Source organism: Panthera leo, chromosome C2 (assembly GCF_018350215.1).
Source record: "Panthera leo isolate Ple1 chromosome C2, P.leo_Ple1_pat1.1, whole genome shotgun sequence".
NCBI lineage: Eukaryota > Metazoa > Chordata > Mammalia > Carnivora > Felidae > Panthera > Panthera leo.
In genome coordinates this window covers 61,400,269-61,411,461 of record NC_056687.1, presented here as the reverse complement: position 1 = coordinate 61,411,461, position 11,193 = coordinate 61,400,269, and the positions used below count along the sequence as shown (strand labels likewise).

Below are 11,193 nucleotides of genomic sequence, written 5' to 3'. Positions count from 1 at the left end.
AGGTATACCCATCTGTACTTTTATTCCTATCCCCAGAATAGAACAGAAAGAATAAGCAGCTTAAGGAATCCACAGCTTGATAGGTATAAAGGCAACTGGTATACCAGGGCTCTAGTGGTGGGAAGCAAGGTGAAATTGGATTGATTTCATTGGGACCCTCACTAATGAGCAAATGTATTAGTAACTCATTTTGTCTACCTCCTACAATGCTGTTTTCCAGAACTCTGGAGTTAACCCCCAAATATGTCTTCCACTCTACTGTTCCAATAATTTGGTGAATGACGCAGGAAGTTGATTTGTGAAAATCCATCTGTATCTTAATAGTATGTCAAGGGAATCTTGACTTACTGAATTTGGGATACCAAATTCAGGTTTCTCCTCAGCAGGATTCTGACTAGAAATAACACTGTAACCATAGAAACACCTATTCAATGAATGGTCATGGGAGAAATGACATCACAATACCATTCAATAAAGAGAAAAAGCAGAGAATTCCCTGCCAAATTTGATATAGAGAGGACTTTTTTCAACACAAAACCACTGTCAAGTGCTCAGATAGAATTCTGATTTTTTTTTCCTGACTCTCACAAGCAGACATTTTTTTTCACTTCATTCATTCAACAAATATATTTTTGAATGCCAGACACATCCCAGGCACTGTTCTAGGCACTGCAGTAAACAAAGCTGACTGAGTGATAGATGCAGAAAATAACCCAGAGAAAGGAGATATTATGACATTGCAAGAGGATGATATTTATTAAGGGGTAACCAAGAAAGACCACTATGCAAAGTTGACAATTATGCTGATGCCTGAAGGAAGGAAGCAAACAAAGAAGATTTCTCATTCTGGCTAGAGAGAAAAGTATGTACAAAGGTCCTGCAGTGGTAATACTTTTTGGGTGTTGGAGCAAAAGTAAGGAGCCTTATGATACTGGAATAAAAGAAGGTGAACCAGTTGGGTGACAAGAATACGGCAGTGGGCTCTGATCAGGAAGGAATGCACAGGCCATAGAAAGGACTTGGGCTTTTCTTTGAGTGATGAAGGGACTGTTTGGAGGATTTAACCAGAGAAATAATAAGATCTGTCTTGATTTTTAAAGAATTACACTAGGTGCTATATGGAGGCTAAATTACAGTGGGGATTGGTGAGAGGCAGGAAGACCAATTAAGAATGTGATTACAATAATCCAGAAAAGAGGAGATAGTGACTTGGCACAGGATGGTAACAGTAAAAAAGGCAGTAGTAGGATTCTAATATACTTTGAAGGAAGAACTGACAGAATCAATTTGCTGATGAAATGAATGAGTGTGTCTAGTCCAGTGCATTATAGGCACATGAATGAATAAATAAATTTTGATCAAATTTAAAAAAATCAATCACATCAAATATGCTCACTTTTTCCCCCCCGAGAAAATTAAAACTTAGAGAAGTAAAATTACTACCTTTCTCATAACAAAAGATTTTACATTTACATAAAGGCCTTGTCTACGATGCTTATAATGATCCTTTGATATGTCAACTTGTCTAGACTACAGTCCCCAGTTATTCAATAAAACTGCGAAGGTATCTTATCTTGTAGATGTATTAAAGCCCAGAAGAAGTTTATTTTTTTAATGTTTATTTATTATTTTGAGAGAGAGACAGACAGAATGCAAGTGGGGGAGGGGCAGAGAGAGAGAGAGGGGCACACAGAATCCAAAGCAGGCTCCAGGCTCTCAAACTCACAGACCACGAGATCATGACCTGAGCCAAAGTCAGACGCTTAACCGACTGAGCCACCCAGCCACCCCAGAAGTTTATTTTCTTTTATTTTATTATTTTAAGTTCCAAAAAGTCTTTATTACATACAGAGGGGAGGGGTTCGGTCCTTCTTAGCTGCAGCTTTCCTCATGGCTGCCAGGAACATTGCTCAGCAACTCTTTCTTCCTCTTGTCACATATGTCCCGCCCTTTTCTTGACGAACTTGAAGAAGTATTTGGCCTTGGAGACCTTGAACAGATCCATGGCACACATACCACTTGTATGAGGCGAAGCTTTTCATGTCCCACACAAACTTGATGTGTTTGGTAAGGTGCCTGCGACTGCAACTGTGCCTTAGCTTGCTTACATTCTCTTTTTTTTTTTTTTTAATGTATGTATGTATGTATTTGAGAGAGAGAGAGAGAGAGAGAGAGAATGCAAGCATGCAAGCAAAGCAGGGGAGGGGCAGAGAGGGGGAGACACAGGGGGGCTCAGTCCCACGAACTGTAAGATCATGATCTGAGCCAAAGTCAGTCATTTAACCAACTGAGCCACCCAGGCACCCCAGCTTGCTCACATTCTTAGTAACCTTGTGGCCCTTGTTGAGGCCCATGACCACAGGGTAGTGCAGAACCATTGCTGCTGCTCCTCAGTGGCTCCCTCAGTGGAACGAATAAATTAAATTTATATAAGGGAGATTATCCCAGATAATCTGGGTAGAATTGACTAACAGTTGAAATGTCTTAGGAGCAGAGCTGAGACTCCCTAATTAAGAAGGAATTTTGCCTGTCAACATCACCTTCAGCCCATGCCTAGGGGTTCTCAGCCTGTCCTCTAGACTGTAGAATTGCTTAGCTAGCCCCCAAAATTGCACAAGCCAATTTCCTACAATAAATCTCTTGATGTAATTTCCTACAGGTTCTACTTCTCTGGGTGACTTAACTTATAAGTAATACTTTTACACTTATGCTTATACTTTTACACTTATCCATATCTCTGGCTCATCCCTCTCTCTGTCCTTTATAGCCACTTCGTTTTCTACCTACTTTTATGTATCAGTGTTCCAAAAGTTCTGTCCTGGTTCCTACTTTCCTTCTAGAGAGATTCTTGGGTAGATCTCTGTATAAGTTATTAATTATTAGAGCTAACACTAACTCTTGTGGGTCACTGTACTAGTTTGCACATGTATAAAACACACAGTTGTAAGGAAAATCCAGCCATACTCACACAAATAAGATGATTGATAACTTGTTTATGCAATAGCAGTCAACATGGGATAAAAGTAAATTAAAAAAATTTTTTTTTAATGTTTGTTTAATTTTGAGAGAGAGACAGACCATGAGCAGGGGAGGGGCAGAGAGAGAGAGGCAGACACAGAATCTGAAGCAGGCTCCAGGCTCCTAGCTATCAGCATAGAGCCCTATGCGGGGCTGGAATCCAAGAGGCATGAGATTGTGACCTGAGCCAAAATCGGATGCTTAACCAACTGAGCCACCCAGGCACACCAATAGTAAAATTTTTTAAACTAGCAACGAGTTGACAATGTCTGATTGTTTTTGAGTCATCTTAATAATAGAAGGCATAATTCATAGTATAGATTTTATGAATTGTAACTTAGGACTGCTTGCCTCCTCCCCTACTCACAGTAGATTATATAGGGAAAATTGGTCAGGAGGCAGAGAAGCAAGGCCCAGGCAGGTGTGAAAGCAAATAGATGTAATGGAGAGATTGCTGGACTGGGAGCACAAAACTTGCGTTCTTACTCTGGCTTGCTATTTTAATTAGGTTATTTTGATCACAAGGATAGGGGTCTCCTTCAGATTATCTGAAGAAGAGGAGAGTTGGCTGTAATACCCAGGATATTGACTGGAACTGGGACTGGGAGAGGGAGGGGCAGCATCAGGGAGCCCCACTTTATACCAGCTGCCTCTCTAATGTACTGTATGAATCGTTCTCTCTTATTGGGCCTCGGCTTCTTTGCCCATCAACTTCAACCTCCTTTCCCAGCCTCTTGCTTATTTATTCCTCTGGTCTACGAATTTGTCTTCGAATTACAGCCTCTGCTTTTATTACCAGGTTCTACTTCGTAGTCCACTATGCAGTTTCTTTCAGCTTTGTTTCTACAGTTAACTATCCCATTCTTACATCTTCTTATTCAAATTCTCAAGAGAGGCAAGAAAGGGAATCTGATTGTCCCAATATGCAAAGAGTTGTTTATTAAAGGTTAAAGGGCCAACACAGGGTGTTGGTAACCCACTCTGCTCAAAAAGGGTGTGGTTGGGGTAAGGGAAGAAAGAAAGCTAAAAGGTGAAATCCATAGCCAAACCTATTGTTAACTAACCTTTCTGGGTGTTAGCAGCTAACATTCCCTCTTCCCTTGCTCCTGCAACATTTTGAGTGGTCTTTACTAATCTCAGGTCCATCCTTCTCTTTGTCCTTTGCAACCACTTCTTTTTCCATTCACTCTTACGCATCAGTGTTCCAAGTATTCTGTCCTGGTTCCTGCTCTCCTATAGAGAAATTCTTGAGCAGACTTCTGTATAATCAAAAGAAGCCCTTGAAACCAAATGTGAACAGTCTGAAAAAAATAAGTGTACTAAGTTTCTCACATATGTGTTTTAATTGTTTAAAACATATGTTGGAATTTCTGTTATAATTAAAACTTTAATGTTAAAAAGGAGTTCCCATATGTAAAAGAGATTGACAGTTATACACCTTTCCATAGTAATCTCATCCTCATTCCCAGCTTTTGTTACCATCTGAATGCTAGTGACTCCCAAATCTACTTATTAAACATATGTAGAGAGAAAGATGTATATGCCAGACACAGGGCTATTCATTAGTGTTACTGTAATGATTAAGACATAATCTCTCTCTCTCTGTCTCTCTCTCTCCCTCTCTCTCAAAGAGTTCATAGTCAGGTGGGCAAAAATGATCAGTAAGCAAGAAATTACAGTGTGATAAGACCCCAAATAGAGGCAAGCACAGAGAACTGTAAGTGTCCAAACCTTAAGGAATTGGATCATGAGAACTTCTCAGAAGAAGTGATAGCTAGTTGATATCCAAAAGGTAAGCAGGCATTTTTAAGATCATTAGTTTTAAACCATTATTATGCATCAGAAACACCAAGGGAGTCTCTGAAAAATATAGATGTCAGGGCTTCATGCCCAGAGATTCTGATTTCATTGCTCTGAGGATAGGTTTTTGGCATTGTTATTTTTTTTAAGCAATTAAATAATTTTAATGGGGAGGAAGAGTTGAAAATCACTGGCTTAGGTAAAGCTGAGGATAGTCAAGTGCACTTCAAGCAGAGGTATTAGCATACTGAAAACCCTGAAAGCAGTAAGAGCACTTACCTTAGGTCCAGTTGCCTGGAAAATAGACTCTGAGGTATATATTTGCATGCAGGTTATTTATTAGGGAGTACTTTACAGAACACCACCAATAAAAGAATGAGAGAAGAGGACTGGGTAAAAGGAGAAACTGACAGAAACCTATGGGAGCCCTAGAGTTCAGAGCCATAGGAGGTTTGGAGCTGGGATATTTCAAGATTTGTTCACATCATGACAAGAAGGCTGAAACTTTGCACCCTTGCATCATCAAATGATTAGATTGGATGGCTCCTAAGATGGGCTGTGGCCTTGACAAGGCAAGTCCCTTCAACCTAGGACAATTTCAAGAGAGCATATAAGCTATAGGCTATCAGCAGCAACTGTGGGGGTGAATACATTGCTTCTGAAAAGGGGATTTAAGTGTTATATCCAATATAGGCCACCCTCAAACCACTTGGAGTCACATAATTCATATAGTAAGTCACCCCATCTGAAAAGAGCTCCTTCAAGTGTCTGGGTAGTATCTCTTTTTGGAGAAATTTACAAGATGAAAGTAAGGCCAATGACAGGCTTTTCCAACACAGTTGGTCTTAAGGTTGAAACTGACACTCATTGTCTCCTTCTTCTACAGTCCATTCTAGATTCCTCTCACCCTAGTCTGGCACTTCTGTTGGTCTAGGTGGCTTACCTAGTGAGGTGACTTGGACATTCATCCCTGAGTCCCTTGGCGCCTGGTAACCATTCCATGCTGCAGCTGCTATACTTGTTCATTTCTCAACTAAAGTCAGTAGAGTAGATTACAAGTACCAACTTTATTCTTTCTGGACCCTATTGTTTAATAGTAGCCTTACCTCCTCCTAATGATCAGGTCAATTACCCCTGCCAATATTGTGCTTCCCTTCCTTTCTTGCTAAACTCTTGGCATAAGGAGACTTAAGTCACCATGTAGTAGTCAGAGCTTATAGTGGGACTCTTAAAGGAGCAATGAGACATTCTAGGATGCACAGAGCCTAAATGTTCATAGTTGAGAATAATACATTTCTCAGCTGAGTCACTGGGACTGATAAGTGGATTACTTATCCTGGACTCACTGGGGAACAGAACCATATACTGGTCTTTGACACTGTATCCTGAAAGATGGTGCCTCATTCTCATATAGACTATCATCTGCAAGCTAGCACCTCAGCTGCTCTTTAAAAAAATTCCATCATCTCTCAGACCTACAACTTCCAATTAGTGCAGAATGTAATAGGCCCAATGGATACATGATCATGTCCCCATTGCTGCAACAGTGTTTGGTCTGAGCCTATGCTATACAGTATATACTGTGGGTAGATCAAATATTTCTGCAAACCTTCTTAAGGTGGTACTGGAAGAGACCCTGCAGGAAGGACAAGAAAGTTATCCCAGAATATGTGTCTTTCCCAGTCAAGAGGAATCACTAATTTCCAGGATAGAAAGATTACATTGTAATCAACTAACCACCAAGTAGCTGGTTGGTGTACTCTGGGTATGATGCTCATAGAGACTCAACATTGGTCTCTGTTGCTGGCAGGTTGGAGAATTAGCAGTGGCAGTAGCTTGATCAGCCTTAGTTAATGATGACCAATGCCACTGAGTCAATTCCTTGACAATGACTAGTCAGTCCATTTATGCATCCATTATACACTGGAGTGCCTTATAACAGAAGCTGGATAACATCAACTGGCTGAGTCATTTTGTGTACTTGGCTTCTTAGTGCCTCTTCCTTGGTGATTGCTCTTTACTGGGGATTATCATGACATGCAAAGATATTCAAATTTCATCTCTTCTGCCTCTTTGCCAGACCTCCTTTTCTATGGTTTATTTTTCTCCTTCCAATTCCCCAATCAATCAAGCAGGTCACTTCCTATAAGTTCCTATTTATTCTTACCTCCAGCCATTTCTTTCTTTACCCCCATCCCACTCAAAAAGGTGGATAAACAGCTGTGACCATCTAAACGCTCTACTCATTAGGAGGATTGGCCCATATTGCTGACTCTCAGGGCACCCCTGAATGGAGCTATAGTTAGCAGCAATACATTTTCAGCTTGGACCCACATACAAAGCCAATTCACCAATGAACCCAGTTTGTCTTTTTCCTCCTATGCCAGTTGGCCAACCAACCCTTTCCACACACCTCCCCACCTCCATGCCACATGTGGCCATAGGTATGAGCTGAGAGAGAGGTGTCACTGTAACAGTAATCGATATAGAGGTCTGTGCCACCTGCAGTTTACTTGTGCCTTCTGACTTTCTTTTTTCCCAATCCAATATGTCACTTCCATCTTACAGTGGCTTTATGATTTGCTGGGTCTAAAAGACCCAGCTCATGATAGGCAGTCCTGGCTGCATGGTAAATTGATATCCCATGATTTTTTTCCTACTAGTTCCCAGGTGCATGGCAAGAATTATTTTGCAAATGATATTTTGGTCTCTAGCTGTTTACTACAGATGGCATGGGTTCGCTCTAGAATCTTAAGAGTCCATCTTGCAATTTGTCAGTTGGGGCTGACCACAAACCCCAAACAACATCTTTTCCCACCGCAGATACCTACGGTTAGTTCTGTAGGACCATCTGTGCCAGACTTGCTGCAAAGCCCTTTCCTGCTTTGGGCCTGAATCAAAGCAAGTAGTCTTTCTGTGTCACTTGGTGAAAGGGTTGAAACAGTATTTCCAAGTATGAAATATGCCATCCCCAGCATCCAAAAAAGGCCTTAAAAGTGTTGTGCTTCTTTCTTAAGGGTGGAAGAAGATGAGTTAATCTTAATACAAGATGCACTAGACTTTCCTTTTCTTTGGAAGGAATATTCTGGCCTGTCCTAGATGACTCTACTCCTTAAAAACATAAATGCAGAGCCCTGACTTTTCATTAGATTTCTCTTCAATCCTTTAGAGTGCAGGTGTCTTACCAAGGCCTCCAGTGTACTTGCCACTTCTTCTTCATGCAGTCCAAGTGACATGTCAATGATACAGTGGACTGATAATGTTCTGAAGAATAAAGAGTCTAGGTCCCTTTGCATTGTATTCTAACAGAGGACAAGAAAGCTAACAGCCTGGGGCAAGGCCATTATATACAGCTGTTCATTCCACATGAACACAACTACTTCTGATCCTTCTTCCTAAAAGGGATGGAAAATATCCCATTGCCAGATTAATTGCTATATATTATGGATATGAGGCTGTGTTAATCTACTCTAGCAAAGATACCTCACCCAGCATAGCAGATGTAACTGGGACTAATAGTTGATCGAGTTTGCAGAAGTCCACTATCATCTTCAAAGACCCACCTGTTTGTTTTTTGTAAAAGTCATACTAATGACCCAGATAGAGGACATGATACCAACCATGAATCCACTAGTTTGCTCACAGATAGGATAGTAATCTTGGGTGGTTGAAAGAGGCACGTGCCAGTCCAAAGACAACCAATATAGCAATTCTTCCAACTACCAAGTATGTCCATTCCAATTTTACATCTGGGAATCAGAGAAATGATTATGCAGTGAGTCCATATACCTAGTGAACTCACTGTGAGATACAACTAGACAAGGCTTCCACTTATTAATTGGCTCCTATATGCTCCTACTCTAATTGATGACACAATGATACTTTGGATATCACTGTTAACTTAGACCCTGTCTACAAATCTACTCAAGTGACTGGATTCCCATTTTCTCATGGGAAATTATTATTCTAATAGTCATAGGTACTTTGAGGAAGTACTAAGTGAATCATTACCATATATGCTTAATAAAGGGTCTCTCCCTTCTGCAGATCTATCTGACTTGTTCTTTAAGCCATGGGATGTGGGCCTGAGAGAACTGACTCAGGTTTCAGAAACTGAATAAGCGATTTTGACCTTTTTATCAGGGTAAGTTCTCTTAACCTCCTGATTATTTACCTGTGACTCCTTTGATTACATACACAGAGCATAACTTTTTTGACTGCCTGTGGTACACTGTGTTCTATTTACCATCTCCTTGGCCCTTTGTGGGTCAGGCCTCCCTGGCTATTACTCAGACTGGCTATTCATTATGATCATTGTGACTACCTTGCTTTTGATAGTGAAGTACCAGCACCTGGCCTCTATTATTTTGACATCTTCTTCATTGTTCTCAGGGTTCCCAATTCTACACCAGCATCTTCCACCATCAGCCTTAGCCTACAGAGGACAGCCACTACTGAGAATTTCATTTATGCTGATGCCCTTCTCATCCCTCTGGTAAATGAAGTGTCCAGTGAACCCTTATGTGAAACATGGTTAACAGATGGATCTTCTGGTTTACATAGTACATCTACTCTAGCACACCCATTTCTCTAAAACCTTTGATCTCTTCTTTCAATATGTGCCAGAGAAGTTCTGGTATTCTTAGTGCGTACCAAAGATTTTTCAAGCTTCTAAGAACCATTCTAGCTACATGTTAGCACTGTCTCCTGGGTCTTTGACTGGGCATTAAGTCCTCCATCAATGGAGAAAGTTCCATATAAATTCTCCCTCATCCAAATTTATGTTTTGCCCTCATTCCACCACACCTTCCACCTTGACTCAGGGTCAAGATCATACTTTCTCTCCTGGTCTTATTGATATGTGTTGGCCAGGTCCTGCAGCTCTTTAGTGTATAGTTCCTTTCTTTTGCTAGTAGACAGACCAAACACTTCCCCAGCCTGTTATGTTGTATCTTGAAGCTAGCCATTGGTCTGGTTGTCAAGAGGGAAAGTGGAGATAGATGGAGGTAGAGGGGAGGAAGGGAGCTGTGGGAGTATATGTTATGTTATTTTGCAATCTTGCAAGCAAAATGATGTGATAGCTTTTAGCATGAAGGAATAGGGTGCTTCTGTGGGTTCAGAGGAAGTTGAGGTTTCAAGATTTCCAAAGGCATCAACCCAAATAACGCTATTCCAAATCTCAGAGCCTCAGAGCCTCAGAGCCTCTTTGCAGTTAAGGCCCTGAACCTGGTGAAGCAGATTTGCCAGGTTGACAAATTAATCTTTTCTGGATACAGATACTTAAAATCACATTCTAGGTTTGGTCCTCAGATTTTCTACCCTCAGGCCTTCTGGCCCTGTCACTTTGCCCTACATTTGAGATTAATCACTCTTAGTCCTTCATTGCCTTTCTCTAATGCCTGATAACATCCAGACAAAGCCATGTGATTCCATGGTCTCTATATTTACTACTTTCCTAGAACCTCTCAATTGCCTGAGACAGTATACCTGCCAGTACATTCTTTCAGTTTCCATCCCAGTTTACCACTGATGAAAGATGTAACTTTTTCATTGTTCTAGCATTCTGGGAGTTATCAAAATTCCACTTTCTACCAGTAATGGAGTCCTTACTTCCAGCTAGGCAAAGGATAATATAGTTCAAAAATCCCACTTTAAAGCTGCTAAGACAATTCTGGTAACAACTGTTTTAGGTCAGACTTCCCAGGAAACAGACTGTGTAGCAAAGATGTGAATACAGATTTATGGAGAGGGCTCTTAGGGGAAAAAAATGGAAAGGAGGAAGAGGAGCAGGGTTAGGCAGAGGGAAATGTTTGAACAGCAATGCAGTTCCAACAAGGACTCAGCCAATCCTATGGGAGAAGTTCTGATTTGGAATGGCCTCCACAGTTGTCCATTTTGAGGATTGGGCTTTATACCCCTGCACTGACCAGTCATGATATGCAGGCTGCTTCTGGAGTGAGTTGTGACTTTCTGCATGGCATCTCCCTTTGGTAGAAGGCAATTCCTTCAGAAATTCTCAGCTATCAGTGGACAATAGTCAGCACTTCTGGTAGTTGTGAATATGCCTTGATCTCAAAGGAAAGATGTTAGGGGGGTGGGGGGGGGTACACAGGATCTATCAGAGCATGTGTTTTTGCCAAACTGTAAGTAGTTCAGTAGGGCTCAAGACAAAGTATGAGAGGGAGAGGGGCATATGATAAGGCCAAATGTGTAAGCAGTTACCAGATCAGAGCCTTTGTCTTGCAATGCAGCCTCCAAAGAATAGCAATGCCCAATGGGTACTTGGACATAAAATCTGAAGTTCAAGAGAAAGATCTTGATATAGAAGAGTTACTTATGTCTGAGACATTGAAGTTGAGGGTTATTAGGGAAAGC

At 41.0% G+C, this 11,193-nt stretch overlaps 1 long non-coding RNA gene across 3 annotated transcripts in view; it reads left to right on the top strand.

The window, feature by feature from the left end:
• The first annotated feature begins 506 nt into the window (after positions 1-506).
• LOC122230046 overlaps positions 507-11,193 on the top strand; it is a 115,732-nt gene continuing 105,045 nt past the window's right edge. For 2 of the 3 annotated variants that reach the window (XR_006207257.1, XR_006207255.1), the window contains exon 1: positions 507-862. This is a non-coding gene — a long non-coding RNA (uncharacterized LOC122230046). Of the gene's footprint in view, positions 863-8,865; positions 8,963-9,210; positions 9,314-11,193 lie in introns of all 3 variants that reach the window. The other variant, XR_006207256.1, reaches the window with a different exon arrangement.